The sequence below is a fragment of the Tamandua tetradactyla genome, chromosome 11, assembly GCF_023851605.1.
Source record: "Tamandua tetradactyla isolate mTamTet1 chromosome 11, mTamTet1.pri, whole genome shotgun sequence".
Lineage (NCBI taxonomy): Eukaryota > Metazoa > Chordata > Mammalia > Pilosa > Myrmecophagidae > Tamandua > Tamandua tetradactyla.
In genome coordinates this window covers 54,343,678-54,366,639 of record NC_135337.1, presented here as the reverse complement: position 1 = coordinate 54,366,639, position 22,962 = coordinate 54,343,678, and the positions used below count along the sequence as shown (strand labels likewise).

Genomic DNA, 22,962 nt, shown 5'->3' with positions numbered 1-22,962 from the left:
ATGTGACCCCCACCATAGTATACAAAAAAAAAAATTAAAAAAAAGAAATATTATTCAGCCATAAAAAGGAATGAAGTCCTGACACATGTGATAACATGAATGAACATGGAGGATGCCATCTTGAGTGAAAAAAGCCAGACACAAAAGGACAAATATTGCATGATCTCCCTGACCTGAGACAATTAGACTAAGCAAACTCATTTGTCAGAATTTAGAATATAGGTTACCAGGGACTAGGTGGGGATAGGGGATTGGAAGTTAAAGCTTAAAAGGTACAGGGTTCCTATTTGGAATGTTGGGAATGTTTTGGTAATGGATGGTGGTGATGGTAGTACAGCATTGAGAACACAACTAACAGCATTGAAATATCTATACAAATAGGATTAAAAATGGAACTGTTAGATTGTATGTATGGTAATAGAATAAAAATTAAAAACTAAATCCATAGAACTACACTATGCAAACAGGGACCCCTAAGTTAAACCACAGACTTTAAATAATAGTACAGTTATAAATACATGGCATCATCAGCTATAACAAATGTTCTGTACCACACAAAGTGTTGGTGGGACTGGTATGGGGATCCTCTATTTTATGGATATTTGTTCTGTAAACCCATAACTTCTTTAATAAACGAAAAAAAAAAACAAAAGTATCAGGGAAGTTACACTGTTTTACTCCTCTTTCTCATATTACAAATGTACAATATTTTTGCTGAATTTCTATAGTGATTACTGAACATTTTTCTGCCACACATTAATAATTTTACTTTCAACTAATCAATAGGTGTTGGGTGTAATATTCACAGTTTCATTTCCCTGAAAGCTTCAGCATTATGGCTCACATTAATTTGCCCCTCTTTATGTTACAGACATATTCTCCAGAGGACCCAGCAACTCCTTAGGCTACTAAATACCCATTGCATCCCATTTTCCAAAACCAACATTCATTTTGCTGCAAAAGAAAAAATTAACCAGGTTCTTTAATCAGCTAGAATCCATGGAGAAAGTCTCAAGGGAGTATATTCAGACACTCCATGACACAGTTGGCTTATGTCCCTTATGGCTATCTTTTTGAGGAAGTTGGCTTAAGCAAAGTCACGTTGTTAAATGGTGATGCACTATCCATGCTCTGTACGTGTAGGCCCATTTTCGGTCTCTGGCCAACAGTGCTGTATGAATCTTTACCAGACTGCCACGTGAGTGCCCAACCCCTGCTGCTTGGATCATCCAGGCTGGTGATTATGGCCAATAAGAAGGAAAAGTATCTTCTGAGGGGGATGGGGGGAGTGAGAATTTCTTCCCTCTAGAGGAAGCTGCTTCTCTGAGATTATTGGAGAAGACCAAGGAGCACTTTCTTCTAGAGTCGAGGGTTTTCAAAGTGCTGAGGTCTCAAACACTGTTTGAGGACCTATTTTCTCCTGGCTGTCTTTGCCGAAGGGCAACTTCTGGGATGGTGTATAACTGGAGCATGTACTTCTGGGATTCTCCTGAAGGAACGGGGGTTGGGAGAGGAGACGTGCTCAACTCTTCAGATCAGTTCTGGAAGTCTTTCTTATACTGTTACAAAGGTTAGCTCTTTGTTAGGCAATAAGTGACTAGGCTGGGCATCTCATGGTCTCTGCCCTTTAAATTTTCAAAGCCGAGGGTAGGAATCAGACCTGTAAACAGATACTTACAACAGAAGAGTATGGTAGCTGCACTGACGATCCTGTTATGGTGAACACAACTACCCTCAGTCACTGGATACAGAAATTTAAGCCATATTCAGAAGCTCCAGCACATATGGCCCTAATGCCAATTCCTTGATGAAAAACAAATAATAAACAAGCTCTTTCACTGACGGTACTTCTTTCTTTATAAAACAGATTTATCCCAATCTTGTGAACATTGGCTATAATACATTTTTTGTAAAGATTATCACTCTTGTATTGACCTAGATTTTAGAATGAGAGGTGCTTTCTTACAGAAATCCCCTAACCCCATCACACTCCAAGACTAGAGAAACAAATTTTCTTGAGGAAGGAGTTATATGTATCTTCCCTCAGCAGAAGATCAGCAGTACATGGTGCTTCCTTGGAAATTCCTGGTCATTTGTCATTGTTACATTTTCACCATTTAGTGACCCTGTGGCTGTAGGATCTTTCTATTACTGTGGACTCTGCTGTTCTCTATTCTCTGCCACCAGTAGGAGTATCCTCCATACCCAGGACCATTACCCTCACACTTCTTCCTTTCTGACTTGGCCAATGCCTCATAAAACTGTAAGCTGCCAGCTATTTGCTTTGCCAGCAGATGCTGCCAACTTGTAAGTGATACAACTTGTCCAACTGACTATTCTGAATTGGAATGGTCCCCTATATTTTCAACTGTCAACCAGAGGTGGCATGAGTAAGGCATGCTAATAAATAGGGATATTTACAATTTCTGAATTATGAAATGTTCACAAGCCTCACAGTCACAATCCCCTTAAGGCAGCGGTTGTCCAGAATGGCCTGAAGAGCTGGTAGTAATAGTACCACAGCCAACTGACTACATAGCCTTCAGCACCGGTTTTTAATATTGCTAAAATAAATCGAGCACCTACACCAGATCTCAGTCATTTTATATGTAAATCCACCTTCACTCCACATCTTGGGTTATTGTTCAGTATCTGTTTTTCCAGGTTAGGGATAACAATAAAATTTCTAGAGAAATTTTTCAAAGATTAAAATAGCTACAGAAAGACTTCATTGCTAGTGTAGCAGATGAATGTTCACCTAAAATATTGAAAGAACTTGGAGGAGGAGTGGGGGAGATAGTCTTAAGTGATGCCAGATTTTTTTTTTATCAGACTGGAATTACAAGGGAATATAATCACCATATATCAAGTTATAAGACTAGATAAGATTAATGTGGTCTTGTTAATCAATCTTGGGGTGCTAGTATAGCAGAGATAAAAGGAGGGTGGGGGAACGAAGTACTTGAATCATGAGTTATATTTACAAAGAAAAAGAATGCTACTTCCAACAATGGATTGCAGGCTTGTGGGGTTCCAAGCAATGGTATAAGAGAAAGATATGGATAACTGTATATATATAAAGGGGGATTCAGAAAAGTCATAGGCAATGGCAGAGCTCTGGTATGGCCTTAATGGAAATGAGGTAATACTTAGCTATGACATAATGATTAAATGCCTCTTACGCTTCAAGGACCAAGCACTTGATAGGAACCAAGGTAAAGAGACAATATGACAGAGTACTCTCTCAAGGACCTTAGCTAAACCTGAAGATGTGACCATGATATTGGGCTGGCATCTAGGCCCTTCCACCTCATATCCCAAAGTGCCTCATTTCTCAATCATAGAAGCCTAGCTTCTATATATCTTGGCTCTGAATCATGGCTATCTTTTTTTTTTCTTTCTCTTTTTTAGTCTTTTCAGTGTGAGCAGGGGTACTTTACTTACTTATGGGGAAATGTTATTTGTTCTCAACACATTTTTTGACTGAAGTCTCCTAACACTAAAAAAAATCTCAACATTGTAGAAAAAATTCAGTGCTAAGAGTGTGGGAAATTGACATTCAGAAAACATTTAAGTATTTTCATATGTAATATCAACTCATCTTTATAGCAACCCTAGGAAGTAGGCAGGTTCTTCATTTTACAGATGAGAAAACCAAAGTTCAGAAAGATGAATTTATCTTTCTCCACCTGATAAGTGACAGAACCAAGAATTGAATCCAGATCATCTGACTATTGGTATCCACCTCCCTAGGAAATAATCGATATGCAAATCAACAGGTAGAAAACAGAGTCTTATATTTGAATTTGCTGAGGCAAGTAAGAAACCATGGGTAGTTCCAGGAAATTGAGTCAAGCTAGGGAACAAAAAACAATGAAGCTGAAGAGCCAGGTGGTACATGGTGACCATGCCAGGAAAGCTAGGTCCAAACAAAGGGGTGAATGTACCAGGGTAGAAAGCCAAACAGAAAAGCGAGGTTTAGTTTCAACTAACTATCTAGAGACTTCCCTGGATTAGAGGCCTTTGAAAATCTGTTTGAAGCTTAGTTATCTCCAGCAATGCAACCTTTTACGGCAGCTCCCTGCAACTTCCAATGGAGTTAGCTTCACAGATGACTCACAGTCCCAAGATGAGAAACACCAAATAGGTTCTCTCTTCCCTCCCTCCTTTAACTCCACTTTCACACATTTAGCATCAAGTATTGTTTATTTTTCTTCCCTAAGTCTGCTAAGTATTTGGATAGCAGAAAATGTCTCTTCCCTGTCCCCGTTCCTTGCCTTTGCATATGCAGAATACTGCCAGGAGCAGAAAAAATAACCTAGCAGAATGGCAAGAATGCAACATTTTGAGTAAGTCCAAAATTGTATCTAAAGCTAAAGATATAGTGAGGTATAGAGGTACTGTGTTCTTTCTGATTAGGTCAAATGTTCTCTTCGGCAACACCATTTTCCCTTGTAACACTGTTGCAAGTTTTCATGTGTTTGTGTGATTTGTGATTGATGGTCCTCTTCCTCATCAGGGTATAAACTCTATTAGGGTAGGGTTCTTGGCTTGTATTGTTATTTTTTTGTATCCATGCATGATGTGCCAGGTACTTAGTAGGTACACTGTAAGTGATCGTTACACAGTTGGCTGAGTGGCTTATGCCTGTTCATTTCTGGAGGTGTTATTTTTTTCATATGGAAGACAATCTCAAAGTGCTGATGTAAGAATGTTTTTTAAATACATGAAATGTAATATCTAGGCATATATGTATCAACTGCAGTAGGCACTAGATATATGATAGGTGTTATTATTGTTCAATGATAGGGTCTGTTTCTTAGAACAGATACATTTCCTTTCAGATGGCAGCAAAATATTAAATATTGAGCAGACAGGAAATTATTTTTAAAGAAAAGATCTAGGAGAGTGACTGAAAAGATTATGGCATCATGATTTCAAGATGTGCCAAACGCAGTATCAATTACATGCACATTATCAACTTCATCTAGGCTTTTCACAGATGTGCAGGGTAGATTTCTTTTTTTAAAAGGCAAAAAGAGGAGCAGTCAGAGCTGCTAGAAACCAGAGAGAAATGAAAATTTATGTGAACATGCTGCTATGGCAACCTATTAGTTTACTGTGTTGCTTGGTACTTAATTCTCAAAACAATATGATATCATTTATTCCTAGGAACAGACTGAAGAATATCATGCATCACTGTCTCAGCCCCAAGGGGTATCTATCTTTAGTTGCACATTTGAATAAATTAATGTTATTATAATATATTAGAACACTTTAATGATTTTAGACTTTATTAAGCTATTTAAAATGTATGTCTTGTTTACTTTATCAATATTAATGAAATTAATAATTTTAGATTAGAGACATTTGGGCTGCCTTATTTGTGACAGTTTGGTTCACATGAGGAAGATATTCCCTTTTAATCCTACACCAAATAAACAAAGGCCTCAGAGCAGGTGTCACCCTCCCCTGAGAGCAGTGAGTCTTGTATCCCTGACAACCTGACCTATGACAGGATTCCCTCCTTTTGCTTGCATTGCTTTTCTAATATCAATATGCCCACAAATTTAATGTCAAGTTTCATCCTACAATATGTAATAAAACCATTTTGCTGAGACCACCTTTGCAGCAAAGACATCCTGGTAAACCAGAATTGAACAATAGATATCAACATTTTGTTAATTGTACAGCTTATGGGTTTACCCTCGTCTCATCATCGAAAGCAACAGAATCCATTCGTGCTAATATTCTCTTATGGTTTTGGAAGTGTATTAACATAAGAATGCTCTACTTTGTAAATATTAAATATATACAATTCTTTCAACACACAATGCTATTTGTGCCAAACACCATGTTAAGTGCTGCAGACACAAAAGTGAGGAAGGCGGACTCCTTACTCCCAGGTACAGTATAGTTTAGAAGGCGAGATGGACAAGTAAAAAGTCGAGTAAAGTTTAATAAGTGCTTTGATAGGAGTGAGCACAGGTGAGCACATCTGCTTCTGAATTCCAAAGGCTCAAGGTAGAATTCTGGGAGAAGATGACATCTGAACTGAGACTAACAGACAATGGAAGGCAGCCAAGCAAGAGTGGCCAGGGATGGGTGTGCATGTGGAGCATAGAGGCCAACATGTCATGAGGCCTGAAAGACAGAGACTATGTGACAGTGTGGAAATTAAAATATTTCAGGATGGTTTTCACTGTGATTGTGAGAGAGCAGAATGGCAAGAGAGAGAGCCAGAAAGATAAACAAAAGATGCTAGAATATGAAGGCTTCCATGGCATATGTTAGTGTTAGGACTTGATTCCAAGGGCAAGAAGAACCACTGAAGGGATTCAAGCATAAAGTGATAAGTGGACACATTCAAGTTGAAAAGATCACTAAGAATTTTAGGAACACAACCAAATTCCAGCTGTTCACAGGTGGACTCTATGTGCAGTATTATTAGCCCCTGAGCACCAGTATGTCCCAAATCAAACTCAACATGATCCCACCCCAAATTCTTTTCCTGTATTACCAGCCTCAGTAATGGCTTCACCATTCATCTAATTATCTAGACAGAAAACTTGGAATTATCCTTAACTGTTCCATTTCCTGTGTTACTGAAACTACAAATCTTAGCTTTTCTTTTTTAATGCAATTTTATTGAGAGATATCCACATACCATATAATCATAAATATTATCTTTTCTATCTCTCATTTTCTAAATGCATAGCAAATTCCCTAATTTAAGCCATATTTCTCATCTTTCCCATCTATTCTTTCCAATTTTTCCCAGAAGCACTTTGCTAAGCTAGGGATTGGATCAGTCACTAAAGGACTCTTGAAAATGTCTATGCAATCAAGTTCAAATGTCTTATCATGGCATTTAAGACCCTCCAAGGTTTTTTCACGAAGGACTTTTAAGCTCTATCTCCTATTATGCCTGTTTTCACTTCTTGTACTCCAAAGCATACCATGTTCTTCATAGAATGATCACACATCATTGGCTGTGCTTTTCCCTTGCCCACAACCACTCTTTTCTCCTTGCAGTGTTTGGAAATGTTGCTTATCCTTTGGTGTCCAGTTCCAAAGCCAGCTTATCCTTGAAGCATTTCCTAATACTCAGATTTGTGTTGAAGGGACTCTTACTGTGCACTTTCACAGTTCCTTAGTGTTCCACCTGTATTTTCTTATTACTTATTTGATTTTGGTGATTTTTTTAATGACACAGCCTAAACTCTAAGTCAGGGGATGCAAACTGGCCATTGACCCACTTTCTTTTTTCTTCTTTTTATATTCTTTTTTCCCACTGGCCCACTTTCAACTCTGTTTGACTGGTCTAAAGTTTTAAATATAATAATATGCAATTAGGTCTTTGGAAGGCATATGCTCTCTAATTGCCAGTAGTTGAAATGCTCCCACTCAATTCACCCACTTAAATGTCTTTATCTTCCTAGCCTCAGATGGTAAAGTTATCCCAGGGCTGATAAAAGTTGTACTGATAAGACATCGGTGATTAAAAGTAGTGAAAAATCTTAATTAGTAAGATAATTTAATGATAAACATTTGAGATACTTCTGGGAACATGGCTGAATAGAGTAGCTTGAAATTAGCCCTGCTCCATGGAAAAGTTAGAGAAGGGACAGGAGGGTGACTGAGGTGGTGATTTGGGAGTGTGGCTGACCTGAGAGAGCCTTCTGCATCACATGGGGCAGCCCTGGTGCAGAGGCCAAGGAATTGAGAGGCAGAAAGCTGGAGCCTGGCGTGGAGGTGCGGAGCCTGCAGGAGTGCACGGACAGGAGCCGTGACTAGGAAGTAAGCCAGGCCACGTCCCTTGGGTGCACTACCCTCACCAGAGCAGCCCCATGACCTGCAACTAACTCCACACCCCAAACACCTGAACCCCGTCACCCACACCCATTCCCCACGCCCCAGGTGCCCCCACCCCATCAGCCCCCAGTGCACATACTTGCCCCCCACCCCCACCCCAAGTGCAGCCCAACCCACCTCTCCTGCACCCCTCCAGAGCACTACCTCCCCCTCCCTGTTCCCTGCAGCCTGTTGCCAGCACATAAAGGCTGGAGGCAATAACCTCCATACCCAGGCTACCCCTGCTCCCCTGCCCATAGTGTTGCACAGCATCATCCCAATGCCCTTGAGCTCTGCATTTCAGTTTATGGCACTCCCAGGCCCACACATGCACTCAGGCCCCCAATCACATCATTCAGCTCTGAGAAGGCACTTCACAGCAGTCCTAAAACTGCACATGCGCACAGCCCTCAACGACATTTCTCACCTCTAAGAAAGTGCTGACCTGAGCAGCCAGGTCATATCTGTCCCCAATCCATGAAGACATAACACCAACCTGCTGCCACAGCTCTACATGTGGGCACAAAGGGCCCATGCCTTAGACCAATGCACACCAGAGTTATGCACCCCCAGACCAGTGCTCCCTGGCTGATGGGCACCCACATTCACAAACATCAGCATAACATCCCCAACCTGTACCTATATCTGCTGTGAAACAAATCACTGCACTGAGTGCCCCACCCTGTACCCTGCTCCCTGCTGTACAACCATCCTGCAAACACAAGGCCTTAAGACTACTGAAAGAAATCAACTCCCAAAGTAGATCAATCAAGATATTTATATGACATGAAGACAGCAGAAGATCACTAAGCATATCAGAATGCAGACAGACATGGCCCTGCCTAATGACCAAATTAAAATAATAGTGGAGACATAGATGTTGGAACAACTAATCAAAGATATCTGTACAAGTCTACTTAATAAGATAAGTGGGATAGCAAATGACATAAAGGAGATCAAGAAGACAGGAGAAGCGCATAAAGAAGAATTTGAAAGAACAAATAGAAAAACAGCAGATATCACAGAGATTAAAGGCTCTGTTAACCCAATAAAAAACCTACTAGAGGCACACAACACCAGATCTGAAGAGACAGAAGAAAGAATAAGCGATATAGAGGACAGGATAACTAATTTTGAAGACTCCAGACAGCAAATGGCAAACAAGACGGAAAAAATTGAATTTGATCTCAGAGAAATGATAGACAAAACAAAGTGTCAAATATAAGAATCACAGGTGTCCAAGAAGGAGAAGGGAGGAGTAAAGGGCTAGGAAGAGTAGTTGAGGAATGGGGAAAAGTAATGAGTAATGGGGGAAAACTTTCCAACCCTCATAAAGGACATAAATATACAAGTCAAAGAATGCCAAAGAACTCCAAGCAAAATAAATCCAAATAGGCCTTCTCCAAGGCTCATGCTAATCAGTTTGCCAACTGTTGAAGAGAAGCAGAAATTCCTGAAAGCAGCAAGAGAAAAACAATCTACTACATACAATGAAAACCAAATAAGACTGAGTTCAGACTACTCAAATAGCACCCTGGAGACAAGAAGACAGTGGTATGATACATTTAAGATCCCAAAAGAGAAAGATTTCCAGCCAAGAATTCTGTAACCAGCCAAACTGTCCTTCAAAATTGAGGGAGAGATTAAAGTTTTCACAGACAAAGAAGTCCTGAAAGAATATGCCAGCAAGAGACTTGCCCTACAAGAAATACTAAAAGGAGTTCTGCCAGCTGAAAAAAAAAGACAGGAGAGGGAGGTCTGGAGGAGGGCACAGAACTGAAAGAGTATCACCAAGGGTATTTTAAAGAATACAAAGAGAAAGAAGGAAAAGAATATATAGATCTGACAAATAAAATTAAAAAGATAAGATGGTGGAATCAAAAAACACCTTTTCAGTAATAACCTAAATGTTAATAGACTAAACTTACCAATTAAAAGATGCAGAATGGCAGAATGGATTAAGAAACATAATCCAGCTATATACTGCTTACAAGAGACTCATTTTAGACACAAGGATACAAGTAGATTGAAAATGAAAGGATGGAAAAAGATTTTCCATGAAAGTAGTAACAAAAAGAAAGCAGAAGTAGCTATGCTAATATTAGACAAAGTAGATTTTAAATGCAAAGACATTTTAAGAGACAAAGAAGTACACTATATACTAATTAACGGGTCAATCCACCAAGAAGATATAACAATCATAAATGTTTATGCTCCCAATCAAGGAGCTCCAAGGTACATGAGACAGACATTGGCAAAACTGAGGGGAGTTTCAACAATAATAGTAGGAGACTTCAATACACTATTCTCCTTTATAGATAGAAAAACTAGACAGAAGATCAAAAAGGAAATAGAGAAGTCAAATAACTTGATAAATGAGTTAGACCTAACAGACATATATAGGCCATTGCACCCCAGAGCACAAGGATATACATTCTTCTCTAGTGCTCATGGAACATTCTCCAGGATAGATCATATTCTGGGGCACAAAACTGGTCTTTGTAAATTTAAAGACACTGAAATTTTTCAAAGCACTTTCTCTGATCACAAGGGGATGAAGTTGGATTTCAATAATCACCAAAGAATGAGAACATTCACAAATCTATGGAGATAAAATACCACACTCTTAAACAACCAGTGGGTCAAAGAAGAAATTGCTACAGAAATCAGTAGCTATTTGGAGATTAATGCAAATGAGAATATAACTTATCAGAACTTCTGGGATCCAGCAAAGGCTGTGCTAAGAAGGAAATTTATTGCCCTAAATGTCTATATTAAAAAACAAGAAAGAGCAAAAATTGAGGACTTACGAGCACACCTCGAGGAACTTGAGAAAGGACAGCAAACTAACCCCAAAGCAAGTAGAAGAAGAGAAATAACAAAGATTAAAGCAGAGATAAATGAATGGGAGAACCAAAGAACAATAGATAGAATCAATAAAACCTAAAGTTGGTTCTTTGAGAAAATCAATAAAATTGATGGGTCAGTAAGACTGACAAAGAAAAAAAAGAGACAGGGTGCAAATAAACAAAACCAGAAATGAAAAGGGGTGCATTACCACAGACCCTGAAGAAATAAAAGAAATGATAAATAGATTCTATGAACAACTATATGCCAACTAACTAGACAAGTTAGATGAAATGGACAAATTCCTGAATACACTCAAAGAAGCTACACTGACTAAGGAAGAAATAGAAGATCTCAACAAACCAATCACAAGTAAAGAGATTCAATCAGTCATCAAAAATCTTCCTACAAAGGAAAGCCCAGGGCCAGATGGCTTCACAGGGGAATTTTATCAAACATTCCAAAAAAGAATACCAATCTTGCTCAAAGTTTTCCAAAAAATTGAGGAAAAAGGAACACTACCTAACTCTTCATGAAGTTAATATCATTCTAATACCCAAACCGGATGAAGATGCTATAAGAAAGAAAAACTATAGGCCAATCTCCCTAATGAACATAGATGCAAAAATTCTCAATAAAATATTAGCAAATTGAATCCAACAACACATTAAAAGAATTATATACCATGACCAAGTGGGGTTTATTCCAGGAATGTGAGGATGGCTCAACACAAGAAAATCAATTAATGTAAAATAGCCCATCAACAAATTGAAGGGGAAAAATCACATGATCATCCTGGTTGATGCTGAAAAAGCATTCGACAAAATTCAGCATCCTTTTCTGCTAAAAACCCTCCAAAAGATAGGAACTAAAAGTAACTACCTCAATACGATAAAGGAAATATATGAAAAACAGATAGCCAACATCATACTCAATGGAGAGAGACTGAAAGCTCTCCCCCTAAGATAAGGAACAAGACAAGGATGCCCACTGTCACCACAATTATTTAACATTGTGCTAGAAGCTCTAGTAGAGCAATCAGGCAGGACAAAGCAATAAAAGGCACCCAAATTGGAAAGGAAGAAGTAAAACTCTCATTATTTGCAGATGATATGATACTATACTTGGAAGATCCTTAGAACCTACAGCAAAGTTACTTGAGCTAATAAATTCAGTAAGGTGGCAGGATATAAAATTAATGTGAAAAAAACAGTAACATTTCTATGCACAAGCAATGACTTAGCTGAGGAGTCAGTTAAGAAAAAAAATTCTATTCAAAATAGCAATTAAAGGAATCAAGTATTTGAAATGAACTTAACTTGGGACACAAAGGACTTGTATACAGAAAACTACATAAAACTGCTAAAACAAATCAAAGGAGATCTAAATAAATGGAAAGACATTCCCTGCTCATGAATAGGAAGGCTAAACATAGTTAAGATGTCAATTCTTCCCAAATTGATCTACAGATTCAACACAGTACCAATCAAAATTCCAACAACCTACTTTGAAGATTTGAAAAAGCTAATTATCAAATTCATCTGTAAGGGAAAGAAACCCCAAATAACTAAAAGCATCCTAAAAAAGAAGAACAAAGTGGGAGAATTAACACTTGCTGACTTAAAAATCTATTATAAGGCCACAGTGGTCAAAGCAGCGTGGTATTAGCATAAAGTAGAAGCACTGACCAATGGAATCGAACCGAGAATGCAGTTGACCAAATCTATGGTCAACTGATTTTTGACAAGGCCCCCAGATTCTCTGAACTGTGACAAAATAGTTCAGAGAATGTTTCAATAATTGGGTATGGAAGAACTGGATATCAATATCCAAGAGAATGAAAGGGGACCCCTATCTTATACCCTACACAAAACTTAATTCAAAGTGGATCAAACACCTAAATATAAGAACTAGCACCATGAAGCTTCTAGAAGAAAATGTAGGGAAACAGCTTCAAGACCTAGTAATTAAGGTAGCTTCCTAAATTTTGACCCAAAGCACAAGCAACAAGATAAAAAATTCATAAATGGGAACTCCTCAAAATCAAACACTTCTGCACTTCAAAAGACTTTGTCAAAAAGGTGAAGAGGCAGTCAAATATTAATGGGAGAAAATATTTGGAAATCACATATCAGACAAAGGTTTGATTTCCAGTGTATACAAAGAAATCATACAACTCAAAAACAAAAGAACAAACAATCCAATTATAAAGTGGGCTAAAGATTTGAATAGGCATTTTTCTGAAGAGCAAATACAGATGGCTCAAAACACATGAAGAAATGCTCATTTTCATTGGTTACAAGTGAAATGCAGATCAAGACTACAATAAGATATTACATCACACCTACAAGAATAGCTGCTATTGAACAAACAGGAACTATAAATGTTGGAGAGGATGTGGAGAAATGGGACACTTATGCATTGCTGGTGGGAATGTATAATGGTGCAGCCACTATGGAAGACTATTTGGCGGTTCTTTAGGAAACTAATATCGATTTGCCCTATGATCCAGCAATAGCACTACTAGGTATATATCCAGAAGAGCTGAAAGCAATGACGCAAATAGACATTTGCATACTGATGTTCGTAGCATATTATTCATAATCACCAAAAGATGGAAACAAACCAAATGCCCATCAACAGATGAGTGAATCAACAAAATGTGGTCTATACATAAGATAGAATATTATGCAGAAGTAAGACAAAATGACATCCTGAAGCAGATGACAAGATGGATGAACCTTGAGGACGTAATGCTGAGTGAAATTAGCCATACACAAAAGGACAGATACTGTATGATTCTACTTTTATGACCAGCATAAAGGTATAATCAGAGGCTTATAATACTGAATATGGGGGCTTAGAGATACCTAGAAAGCTAGAGATGGGTGAACCGTTAGCTAATGAGGCTGAACTCCCATGTAAGGGAACAGATAGGCGTGAAGGTGTTTCTCTAGTGAGTCTATAAGTAATATTAATATGAAGACGAACAAGATTGAAAGGGGTTGTATAGACCTACATGTACCACTGATTAACACTAGAAACTATGAGTTGGTTCTTGCAAGAATTACTTTAAAGATATGATTTTTGTACAAAGAGTGTTTAAATCCAGGGTATAGGGGGAAAACTGCTATTGCATGTTATGAACTATGATTCAAAAGGAAACCATTAGCACTACCACAGCAACAGCGGAGGTATATAATGGGGAGAAGGACAAGAGTTAAGAGGAGGTTTAGATTTCCTGTTTGGCAAGGGTGTGTTTATTGGTTTTCTTTCTCTTGGGAACAATGAAATTATCTAAAATTGAGAATGTTGATGGACTGTGGGCTTTGGGGCCTCTACGTGATGCCTGATGAATGCAGGTGGCTGAAGGATGCAGTTAGGGAGAAGCAGATTGCGAACAATGGTGTATTCTTATGAAAGAAGGTTGAATTGCTACAAAATGGAACAAAGTTGTGAGGTATGCAATGATCTGAATGAATATGTGAGACATTTGGTGAGACAAAATAAGCCAGAAACAAAAGAACAAGAGTGATATGGTCACCTTTAGAAAGTGCTTAATAAGAAAACATGGGCCTAGATTATAAACTTTTAGAGCAGACACATTAAGTCTGGAGTGGTGATTATTACTTCTGGATTTTGAGAGGCTGTTTTATATATGTAACCTGATATTTAGAGATAAGAACAAAACCAAACAGGTTGGGTTAAGGTAATTCAGAACATAAGGGTAAGGAAGACAGTGTCTATATTTTAGAATCATACATACTCTTTGAGACCATTGTAAGAAAGTTTTATTTGGTCTTGAACTTAAATTTTCTGTAGTGTATAATCTAATTCAACCTATCTGTATAGCTTATTTGAACAACTGAAACACAGGGAGCACAGAATAAGAAAGAGGTCCTTTATTCCTGTAGGGATTATTGTAATGCTTGGATACATCCTAGAGTATATTAAGTAGATAATCAAAAAGTATTGGCAGGGCAGTGCGACGTTGGCTCAGTGGCAGAATTCTCGCCTGCCATGCTGGAGACCCAGGTTCATTTTCCAATGCCTGCCCGTGCAAAAATAAATAAATAAATAAAAAGTATTGGCAAAGTCCCCTGAAGGATGGGAGAAAGAATATGGAACTATTGGACCTTACCATCAGGGAACACCCTGATACTGTGTCAAACTTTAGGGACACCCAAATCAATAGGCCATGCCCTTGATCAAGAGACTTATTCTTGTGAAGCATATGTAGGTAGGAGAGAAGCTTAGATTACCTATGGGAATGCCTAAGAGTTACTTCTGGAGGATCTCTGTTGTCAGATGTGGCCTCAGTCTCTCTAAGCCCAACTCCACAAGTGAAATCATTACCCTCCCCCCTATGCGGGACATGACATCCAGGGGTGAAAGTCTCCCTGGCGACGTGGGAGATGACTCCCAGGATGAATCCAGACCTGGCACTGTGGGATCAACAATTCTATCCTGACAAAAAGGGAAAAGAAATGTAATTAATAAAGTATCAGTGGCAGAGAGAGTTGAAATAGAATCGAGAGGCTGCTCTAGAAGTTGCTCTTATGCAAGCTTCAGTTAGACCTTGCTACCTATCATAACCTGCCAACCCCCAACCAGGACTATTCCAGCCAATCCTAAAGAACACTTAGGGCAAGATAAAAGATTCCACAATGGTTTCAGGCACTAGAGTAACTTTCCAGAAACCTACTGGAAGGTCCCTGGTCCAGATAAGCCCTGAAACCTAGCCCAGCCTGTCCAGAACATCAGGTAGTTCCATCTCCCTACCCCATATTAGTGGCAGACCCATCCAATATGAAAAATTTAGAATTGCCATAGCTCAAACACTTCTAAAGAGAGGGTTGGAAAAATCAAAGGTGATACAGAGAAGATAGGATTTAACAAATGAATATGAATGCTGAATCATTAAATTGATATCTCTTTTATAGTCTTCAGTATTTTAAAGCTGCTAGAAGTAAAAACCTAAAATTGAGAAATTGCAACCCATGTCAAACTCTGAAATATGTTCTACAGCTAATTGTGCTGCTATGCTTTGAAGTTTATAGCTTTTTGGTATATATGTTATTTTTCACAAAAAAGCAGGAAAAAATCTATTGTGATGATAAAAAAATATTTAAGCCTCTAGCCTCCTATATGCTGGCACAGTTATAAGGAAAAATATGAGAGGATTGTATGGTAGCCCATGACAAACTCTGGGATCTGTCCTGTAAGTACTTGTTGAAGGGTGCTTTGAAAACTACTGCTTTCTTATTTCTTTGCTTTATATATATGTTATACTATACAATAAAAACGTTTTTTTTTTAAAGAGTAAGCCAGAAAACAAAAGAACAACCACCACAACAAAAACCAACATTTGAGATAACAGAAGTACAAGTACTTTCAATGCAGGAGCTTATATTCTTTTCAAAATTTTCAATGATCTCACCAATGGAAGGGGCCCAATGAAGCAGTAGAATCTCTGGTTAGCAGGGAAGAGAATTTTCAGCTTGGACTGGTAATGGGGTTATTTCCAGCACCCTTCTAAATGAAAACAAATGACTTCTTACTTTTCTAAGAGTAGTATTGCCAATTAGAGGATGAAGAGAGAAAAGGAGAGACAGAATATATTTCTAGTCCTTTCTGAAGAATCAAATTTGTGGTATAAATGCTAGAAGAGGGATGGCCAAGTACAGAAGTCAATAAATGAAATCAACTTCAAGTTTTGTATTTCACATTAAGGAACCATTTCACCTTTCTGAAATACAGTTTTATCTAATATGTAATCTTGTGATTATTAAAGGAGTGGGTAATAGAATACACAGTGTACTTTTTCATATGAAGTGTCAGAGATTGCAAAGCCAACACATAGCATAAAAATTGCAAGGTCAAAGTGTGCTTTAAATTTCCTTAAACTACCATAATTTGCAACAGTCTCCAAAATGGAGTGCAAGTATCCCAAGGTAGGTATAAAATTATCTGTTGGAGTGTGAGAAAAAATTAATAGAATGCCCATGTAAGTTGTATTTATCTCATCTTTAAAGTTTTAGCTGTTGTAGGTTGTATAATGTATGTATGCATCTGTTCAGAAGTGCATATATACAATTTACAAATAAATGTGTGCATATAGTTAGTTTTTGCTAAGTTTTAGATTTTTTTTGTAGGGATATATGTCCAAAAATATTGCTGTATTACATCACTGTCCATGGTTGAGCACCAGATGAAGCAGCTGGCTTTTGTTCTTGAGACATATTGTATCAAATGTCTATCTGTGACATTAGAATTCTACTTAGAATGCAGAGATGCTCACACTAACAGAGCTATATGGGAATAAAGTCCAATTAAAGGAGCAGCAAGTATATATCTTTCGTCATATGTCTCTCTAAAGCTTAAACACATAGAATAGAGCAGCAAGAACAAATTATTTAAATGATTACTATTATTTTGCTGATAATAGAATTTTTTTTCTTTTTTCTCTCTCATTCAGCACTCCACACTTGAAGACTTAAATTTATGTAAGCAAAATGTCAATTGTGTGCATTTTGTAAGACCGCCCTGTAGAAAAATGCTTTGAAATCAAATATGTTATACAAGTGTAATGTATTCATAACTGTGACATAAATACATTGCATGGGAAACAGCAAAGAAAGAGGATCACTGAAAGCACAGTGAAATATTTTAATTTATTTAACTGGTTTTCTTGAAAATAGAAGTGCAAAGAAGACCGTTCCTCCCATATTCCTTCAACATAGTGCATGCTCAGTTGAAATATATGGCCTGCCCAGAAGATCAGGTAGTAAAGGTTTAGTTGAATAGGAAGGAGGAAAGGAAAGGTCACTTCACTTAATTATGACTTTTCAAGTTCATTTCAACTAAGTAAAGTCAAGATTGAAAAATCATTCTTTAAAGTTTAAACCTAACATTAACCTGACTAAAAAGATCATCATGTCTCTGTGTAAAGTGATCGTGGTAGACTCTACCTGATTGGTTTTAGGCATTTTGGTATCCACTCAGTGGTGCCTGCATACACCATTTCTGTGCCTCTGCGTATGCATGTTGTGTGCACACAGATAATTAATCCCTACAATATGGCAAAATAAAAATTGTCACCATGTACTCTCTATGGCAGCAATGTGGATTGAACAAGTAACAGGATTCTGAAATGAGAGATGGGCTGACATATTTATTAAAAAGAATACAATATAAAAATACATAGGTTAAATTTGAAATAGATTGCTTAATGAATCAAAGTTATTATTGTCTCTCAATATCAGATGCAACATAATGCAATTTTTAGGTCCCATTTGTTTTTTAACCAATGTACTGATAATTTTAAATGTTTTATTATATATATATTTTTAATTTATGGGGGTAATTTGTGTTTATCTTATTTGTGGCTTTGTATCCCTATGTTGCATTATGATAGAAGATTAAGAAAGAAATAACCTTGTGATGAAGAATTCCAAGAAAAGCATTGCTACAACTGGCAACTTTGGTTGAAAACAAGAAAAGCAAGTAAAATAGTATTTTAAAAGCCTGACACAGTTAAATTTGTCATGAGAAATCAGGAGGCGTGCCTTCCTGGACTTCAGGCTTGGAGCTGAGGAAATTAAGAAAAAAAAGGAGGACATTCAACTAGGTAAGCAAGCAATCCATTTCTGATCTAAGAGAAGCAGGTAATGTCGTCTTCACAAAATGATGAAAAACACATGTTTTTGCAATACCTATTGACATACCAGTTTAGTATATCTTAATTTATGATTTTAGGCTTAATGATAAATGGACATAGTATTCTCAAAAATAGATTAATTTAATTTAGTGTCATCAAAGACACCACTTGTCTAACAGTACTTCACAGGTTTTGAAATTGTTGTTTCATTTCATATAAAGAGTACCTTTAGTCTTATCATCCTTCTCTATTAACAAATAAAAAGTTAAAATTTTTGGCTCTCTGTAAAATTGAACCTCAAACTCTGATTTTTCAAATATTTAAATGTATATGAAATAAAATTAACTCTATTAGGGCTGTCCCTGCTAGGTGTAGTGAAAGAAAGTTTAGCGTTAAAAATTACCATCTTAAAAAAGGGTTAATATTTTAATAAATTATATAACTTTAACCACTTCTTTCTTGCTTATTTAAACAATTCAATAAATTAAAGGCCAAAGAGCTAATGTTTCTAGTAGGCAAATTTGAACATCTATGAGAGAGGCAGTATGTCCACCCGCTTTGGAAATGGCTTTTGATTATTCTCAGTTTTTGGTATCTATGCCCCTGTGTTATCCCCTCCCACATTAAACAGAGGAGCCTTTTGTAGCCAATAAGATACTGAAGAAGTGACAAGAGCATGACATGTGGGTCTAGGTCATCAATGACAAGGCGGCTTCCCTATTGCTTTCTCTGGGGTAAGTCAGCTGCCATGTCATGAGGACACTCAAGCAGCTCTGTGGGGAGGTCCACATGGCTAACTGAGGTCTCCCCCCAACAAACAGAAGTAACTCGCTTGGCTTGAGTGAGCTATTTTGAAAGTGAATCCTCCAGCCCCAATCAAGGAACAAGCAGCATCTTGATTATAATCTTATGAGAGAGCCTGAGCCAGAACCACTCAGCTAATCTGCTCCTAGATTCCTGATGCACAGAACTACTTGAAATAATAAATATTTTTTTATATAAGATGCTAATTTGGAGTTAATTTTTTCTTTACCTGGCAAAAGATAACTAATAAAAGCAATGCATAGAAGAGAAAGAACATGAGTTGGCAAATCTAAAATGTATCCTGATGGCAACTAAAGCTGAGTAATTGTGGTAGATTGCATCATGTACCAACATGGACAGGGTCTCAGTCTTATCCTGCATTTTTGTGAGTGCAGACCTATTATAAATAGGACCTCTTGAAGGTGTTGTTTAGTTAAGCTATGACCCAAATGAATGGGGATGAGTCTTAATCTCATAAGCGGAGACTTCATAAAGACTTTATAAAAAGAACAGGAAGTCGCAATTGAGAAAGGAGAGGACAGCACCAGCACATGACAGGAGGCAGATATACCGAGCCAAGGATCACCAAGGATATCTGGCAGTCAGCCCCTGAATGTATGGCCTCTAGGAGAAAGCAAACCTTGTCAATGTCTTGCTTTTGGACTCCTTCAATCTCTGAACTGTGTCCCAATAAATTTCTGTTGTTTAAACCAATCTATTGAGTGGTATTTGTAATAGCAGCTCAGGCAAGCTAATACAGTGCTCTTGGATAGATTATTCGACTTCACTATGTCTCAGTTTTGTAACCAGGAATTTGTGGATAATAAAGGCTACCTCACAGACTTCAGAAGAATAAATGAGATAAAATAATTTAAAGCATGTAAAAAGTGTTTCATACTTAGTGAGTATTTGTTTTCTTTTTTTCTTTAAATTGTACTTAATTTTAAAGGATTTACATGAAGGTGATCTTTTAAAGGCGCTCAAAGCTGCTTATTCCCAGTACACAGAAATGGACTTTGTAGGATGCAGAACAGCTGGAGGCAGAGAGAGGGCTAAGTATGTTTAGGTATTCTCTGTTGTTTGTTTAAGCATCTGCACGAAGATCTGGCTTTGAAGATCTTAGCTTCTGAGAGTTGGGTTTTTACTAATATTACCTTTAATAGAGGCGAGTAGATTGTGTTGTTTTTTTTCTGAATTATTTTTTTTTGTAAAACTGAAGTGCAAAGTTCTCCAGGACATAAAACTTTTCAGATCCTGCAAAAAATTCTATCCTGCACTGATGGGGCCTCTGACAGCTTCATGATCCCATTTAGGGACTTTGAATGTCAAAGAAAACAACTCTGAAACATGTTGTGTCTGCTTTTTCTGTGTGTTCATCTTGATTCCATTGTTTAGTGTCCTTGACTTAAAAAGTTGGGAAATTATAAGTGAGTATTGGTGTGGTCTCTTTTTATCCAATCCATAACTGATCTGAAATATTCTTTTTTTTACCCTTGGCATTTAACATTTATCTTTAAAATTATTTCTGATAGAACTTGAAGGTCTATCACCTATTCTAGTGGCATGATAGAGGGCTTAAACCCATGGACTTTGAATGAAGATCTGTAAGACTTCTTGACTTTTAATCTCTGTTCTGTTACTAACTGTGTGAAGTTGGTAGAGTTACTTAAGTCAGGGACTTGGTTTCCCTAAGAACAAGGTAAGGATTATACTAGTATCTATCAGCTAGGTTTGCTATGAAAACAAAATGAGTTAATCTTTGAAGAGCTTAGAAGTCTATTGACTAGCAGGTGCTCATTAAGTAGTTTTTCATTTTGATGAGGTAAACATTTGAATGGTCTGGGCTAACATGGTAGATTCACCTGGAAACTGCAAAGTCCACCATTTAAAACCAGAGTCCCCTTGTTTCTACCCCCGGCATATACTCCACTTTGCTTTCCTATAGTTGTGAGAGGCAATTATACATTCCAGTGGTATTTGAGAATTTGGATATTTCCTTAAATAAAACCCCTCAAAATGATACGTGAATATTTCACTTTGACAAGTACATTTGATTTTCATAGCTCTTAGCATTTTTCCTGGATGTGTGAGAGGGTAGGAGACATTGGTTGGAAAGAATTAGTATACCTTTCCCTTTAGAGGAGTGGTTCTAAACTTCTTTGAAAATCTAACCTATAGTCTATCTCCCCATCTGGGAAAAAAAAACAAACAAAACTGAAACTATGATTTTGAACAAGAATCGGCCCTTTGCTATATTTACTATAAGTCAGGAAAGTAGTCTGAGGATTATTATTGCAGCCTTGTCTGACAATGGCTGCTGAATTTAGAAAAGGAAAGAGAGAGAGAGCAAAAAAGAAAATTTGAGACATCACATTACAAAATACTGGAAACAAAATGGGCTCTAACAAAAAGGATCTCTCACATGGACTACTAGGAATAATTCTGCATGTTAGCCTTCAAGAAAGGAACTGATACAAGTTTAAAAAGTAGGTGTAAAATGGCCTAAGTGTATTTAAGCTGCACTTTTGGATAACCATTTTGGTTTGGAGCATCCCTGCAAGGGTATTCTAATGGAGGGTTCTGAGCATATGGAATTGGGGCTCCATTCAGCCTACATCCATCAGAGAAGTGCTAATTTCATAAATATAATTTCTTGGGATTCCATATAAACATTATTTTTGAACTAAGTGTTCCATAACTTATAAAGGATTGAGATGCCCTCTTCTGGATGTTTGTCCTTACAGACAACCATAAACTGAAAACTTTTCAACCTGGGTTTGTTATCAGAATCTCAGAAAGGTTATATTAGCAGACACACAATCTAGTAGGTTGGGACTAAGGTGAGAAAACAATGATTTATCTAATTCTCAGTGTCTAAAAATCCCTGGGAACTGCATGAAGCCACAAACAGACAGATTCAAAATTATCAAAAGGAATTAAAAACTGAACACCCTAAGTTGTAGAAGAGGATGCAAATGGAATATCAGCAAAAAACCCAGTCAGTGATTCTAAACAACTGAGATAGTTATGGGAATAGCTTTTATTGACCAGCCTGATATTTAAGAGGGAGCACTTAAAAATCCACAAATTATCTTTTGATTTTACTCTCTGGAACAAAGTATCTGGGTATCACACCTATTCTCATCCATTGCGACAATATCTAAGTTCTTATGTGATTTTCTCATATTCTGTCCAGGCATTTAGTGGCAGTTAGCTACTAACCATGACAAAAACAAGTAACCTTATACGTACATGTTAAACAGCATTAACTTGCCAATAGAGGGCTTTTTAAAAATTAACAAATGGCAATTTCGTATGGCTTGGCCTAACATTTTCTTGAACATATCCCTTCCTAGCTTTGAAATCTTCCAGTCAACCCACAGGGGTCCCAGCCTTCTCTGAAGGCTTGATAAGAGCATCTGAAGAGGTTTGGATGACCTCTACTGCTGGTTGAAAGTAAAGAGAAAGTAGCTAGGTACTGTTTTCCCTTGTTCAGTAGCTCGTGCTGTCTTCTGGGGATTCTCAAGGGTGATCATCAAACAAAGACGAAGTTAGAGTAGCTCTAAAATCTCCTTGGTTAGTCCTTTAACCGTGTATTTTATCTCTTCTGCAGCCCCTTTAGTGGTAGAATCTCTAAAACAAAAGTGTCCTATAAAACAAAAACTTAAAACCTCTTTCTGGAGAATAAGGCAGGTGAAAGGGCTGAGACTTATCAAGGAAGGCAGGCCGAGAAGGCAACTCCAATTGCTTTTGAAGTGCTCTCAGGGAAGCTGTGCCCAAGTCCTGTAAAGAGCTGG

At 37.6% G+C, this 22,962-nt stretch overlaps 1 protein-coding gene across 1 annotated transcript in view; it reads right to left on the bottom strand.

The window, feature by feature from the left end:
- NEGR1 (neuronal growth regulator 1) overlaps positions 1–22,962 on the bottom strand; it is an 886,099-nt gene that overhangs the window by 175,120 nt on the left and 688,017 nt on the right. The window lies entirely within an intron of this gene.